Source organism: Anneissia japonica, unplaced genomic scaffold (genome assembly GCF_011630105.1).
Source record: "Anneissia japonica isolate Jap-2015-1 unplaced genomic scaffold, ASM1163010v1 scaffold288042_len218596_cov177, whole genome shotgun sequence".
Classification (NCBI taxonomy): domain Eukaryota; kingdom Metazoa; phylum Echinodermata; class Crinoidea; order Comatulida; family Comatulidae; genus Anneissia; species Anneissia japonica.
Genome location: NW_022686336.1, coordinates 2,959 through 7,401, shown reverse-complemented (window position 1 = coordinate 7,401; position 4,443 = coordinate 2,959). Strand labels below are relative to the sequence as shown.

The following is a 4,443-nucleotide window of genomic DNA, read 5'->3' as shown; positions in this document are numbered from 1 at the left end:
ATACTCAGATTTTGGATTCATTTTTCGAATAGTTAACCCTCGTTAACCCTAAAATGACTTAGTTTATTATAATCCTTAATCATTTATTAATTAATATCTGTTAAAATTAGAATTGGCGAATTTTGGCCAATTTAGGAAAATTGAAGAACTATACTATACTTTTATAGGTCATGTAAATGTTCCATTAAATTCGAAACTTTTCTTGGAGGAAAATATTAATATGATATTTTATGAGAGATAAATGTATCAGCTTCAAAATAGAAAAGATTGCGCAGCCATAGTGATTGACAGTATGTAGTGCACATTGAGAAAAGAAGGTGCTCTCCATTTCGTCATGTTCAATTTTTTGGTCAACTATGCCTGCTGAAAATTTGATGGCGGAGAACACATGGGACTTCAAAGGCATCGCGCAAACGTTCTTTACGCGCTGCGGCAACTTTGATTTTGGTTCATTTGCATACAGCTGCGTGCGCGTGGCTTTGCCGAGTGATCTCCTTCTCAATAATACCTCCATGGTATAACAAAAAACCCAAAGATGTAAGTAGAGTAGATGGTGAATATTTATCGAGAGAGCTCCAAATTATACATACTGTAGGCCTAGGCTATATTTTTTATTATCTATAGGGCCTAGGCAATATTACATTATGCGTGAGATTTTGGTCAGACCTTCACATAGTTGCCAACTTATACGGATTGGATAGTATACTATAACACATACCAAAATGCACGCCATCGTGTCAGGATTCAATATTTCGACATTAATTATGTTATCATCAGGAATGCCTGCGAGACTCACGGATATCATTTGCCAGTTTTACTGACAGATTTCAAGGTTACTCACGGATCAAACATGCATGACACTCGCGGCATAAACAGGCCTATCTTTACGCCGTTATTCACTCGGTAACTCTGTTCACATTCATTCAGCAACGATGGCGTCAATACCAAAGAAGAAAAAGGTTGCATACAGTAGTGTTTATAAGCAGGTATGGGCAAACGATTTTCCTATTGCAGCAGCTGAAAGAAATAAGCATGCATTCTACTGCATCCCCTGCATGAAAAACATTTCTTGCAGCCATATGGGATTAGGGGATGTGAAGCAGCATTGTGTTTTGTTTGATGCCATGCACTCACAACTTGTAAAAGATGACATCAATTGGCCTGGACAACACCAATGCAAATATGGGAAATCATAACTCCATAAAATCATGTGTACTTAAAGAAAACAAAACTGTCTTGTTGCTGGCAGCAACTGTCACCTTGCGCACTTTCTAAAGGTGGCTCTGGGTATGCAAAAGTACCAGGGTTTGATGTTGAAGAACACCAAGTAGTTAGTTAAGTAGTAGTAGTTAAGGTAGTTAGGGACGTCCTGGGTACGACATTAAACTCCATCCGGTCAAAGCATCGGCGACTAAACTGACAACCCTCTCAAATTAGTGGCTTAGTCTTAGTGGCTGCTGAGGGGAGGGTGTTTATGGTCACCCAGCAGCAAGAAAAACCAATAGCTGAACAAAGGGCGGATGAGCTCCTCGGAGTCAACGGCCAACCATTAATTAGTTTACGGAATAGGAGTAGTTTAGTCTCATTGTTATTGTTATTATGATTATTTTTATTTTATTTTATGTTATTTTTTTATTGTTATTTGCTTTTTCTCAGTTGGCCTATATTATTTCTCTGTAAAGCGCATAGGGGCAATGTGCAATATGCGCTATATAAATACAACATTATTAAATAGATTTGTATTTATTTTTTTTTAAAGAAAAGCACACGCGGCAAAGGTATCTTTGCAGAATATATTTGTCTTTGTCGGACTTGAGTGGGAAGACTTGATATGCTTCGTTTCAACTCTACAGTATGGCTATCACTTGAGAAGTACAGGTATGTATGGCAATATCAATAATCAATTAATTTCCTGATCCCTTATTCCAATGCTGGTATTGAGCGCCTATTCTCACTATTGAATAAAGTCAAATCCGAAAGCTCTGACAGAAATCATTTAGATATAGAAGGTTCTCTATCCTCTACACTAACTGTAAAACTAGAAAGGCCAGAGTGCACAGAAAATGCATTAATTTCAAAACCAAATGAAGGTCTACTTAGAGGCCAAAATGGCAACCGTAAGATACAATAATCAACATAAGGACCCAGTTTTATTTGTAACCGTAGCCAGGATTTTCAAACCCACTTTACGCGTAAATTTGAACAATGTGGACCCATTTTATGCAAATATGAAACATCTGGACCCATTTTCTTAAATTTTACCCATTTTTAAAGCCAAATATGAGAAATCTGAATCAATTTTTCAAAAAGTGGACACATTTTATGCATAAAATTAGATAATTTGGACCCATGCACGCCATCGTGTCGGGATTCAATATTTAGACATTAACTATGTCATCATCCGAAATATTGAATCCCGACACAATAGCGTGCATTTCGATACTTGGAGTATGTATTATAATATCTTATCTGATATTAATCAGTGGATCTTTCGGCATTTTTTGTAAGATCGGTCTTTTGCAAATGATACCGATTTGAGTAAAAATACCATCTTCATCTTCAAACTGTAGTTTCTTTTTTGCCTGCCGGTCTGAATTTGTGTTATGCTGGTCAATCACACTGTCAAAATTGATTGGCCTGTCCAGACCGATTTTTGCTTTAAAATTACCTGCCAAATATAGTCCACATAAGCCAAAATCGGTCCGGCGTCTATTTAGTAGTTATACTGTAACTTATATTTTTTATAAGGTTGTTCATATTTTTTTTGTAATCAAATGATAGATAAATATCTTATCTCTCATTATATAGCGTAATATGTTTTCATTCGTTATTATACTGTGAAATCACTGGTGAAATTAAGTAAAGCTTCGCGCCCAGTAAACCCTTTGGTCCGCTGTAGTTAATTTTTTTACCTTGTTTTGGTTGTGTGTGCTTAACGCTACGACGAATTCCAAGAATTCTGACCCCATTATTTAATGTATTAGAACATCTATACCACACACAATAATCTGGAATATTTAAAACTAATAAATCAGTCTTGTGTTTCATTTTAGACCCAAACGTAGGCCTACCACGGCCGCCGAAAACGATGCACGCTGTGTGTATCGCAACCTAGGAAATGCATTATCTGGTGGGTTTGATAAAACACTTCCTCAAAAGCTTAACGAAACATTCTGTCACTGCAAAAGACTTTGCAAGTGTGACAGAAGCATAAATTACTTTCCTCCACTCCACGGGAGAAACAATCATACCCTACGAGCAGCAGACGAGTTACAAATGAAGTGGCCAGGCCGACGCGGACCAATTTTATCCAAGTGGGACCAGTTATAGCGACTAAATTTAACCCGGACCGATTTTAGTAGTCTGGCGGACCGATTTTGGCTTACAAAATCTGTCCACCGGACATTTTTTGGCAGGACCAATTTTGGAGTGACAGGCCTACTGCTGTACTGTGAAAAACATGTCGCAGGCAAGGGAAAAATCCCTAATAGTGTTAATTAATGTGACTGTGTACTTCATTGTTTTCCTTAAATTTAGTGTCTAAAATCAAATCAGTAGCGAAAATGCCCAGATAGCACGAGCTTCTAGGGGGTTTCGCCCCCCCTGGCCCCCAGCCAGTTGCGCTTTGCGAAGCAACACAAGTTCTCATAGATTTTATTTTTCGAAAGTTGGCAACTGGGCCTAGCTAGGCTATGCCTTCATCAGCGTGAGAGCACGAGACAGACCTCAAATGCGCAAACCTTGGCGTGTATGGTTGCTTTGTTGGCATGAAATGACTCGAAAGGAAGCACTACAGTACCAGCGCTTTAGCCTAGGCTAGGGAATGTGTAGGCCACTAGGCAAGGCCTAGTGTGCCTAGGCTAGGCTTAGTTAGAACCTACGCTAAGTAAGGTAGGTAGTAGTATCTAGTAGTAGGCCTAGCCTAGCTAGGCCTAGTAGTAGTAGTAGTAGTAGTAGTGAATGACGTCCGGTTCGGCCGTACACTTGTTCGGCCGTAATATATTTGTATGGAACGCCAAATAGGCACAGAGCTGTGCGTATGCTATGTGTGTGTGGTTAACAATAATCTCCCTATTGTAATCTATTGCTACTGTATCCATGATTTCTTGTGGGAAAACAGTGGATTTTATTACGTTTGTGTTAGTTAATAATGTTTTTTTGCAAGTTAGTAATACTAATACTTATGATTTAACATTATTATGTTATTATGCTATAATCAAACCAATGGATTTTATGATTTTTATATAGCATCTATCGATGTTTATGTTAATATTATTGATACGATTTACATAGTTGCATTTTAATATGTTGATTAATATACTGCTAAACCAGTAATCAACCATCTTCCAGGCAGACATGACCACGAAGACCAGAGGAACCTGCTTGGTGGTGGTGCCAGACCTGACGAAGCTATGAATGGAGAACAGTTAATAAAAGGGATCC

The 4,443-nt window shown here is 38.2% G+C and overlaps 1 protein-coding gene across 1 annotated transcript in view; it reads right to left on the bottom strand.

Moving 5' to 3' along the window:
• Positions 1–4,443, bottom strand: part of LOC117116723 (exosome complex component CSL4-like) — a 49,074-nt gene that overhangs the window by 43,509 nt on the left and 1,122 nt on the right. The gene's annotated exons all lie outside the window — the stretch shown is intronic.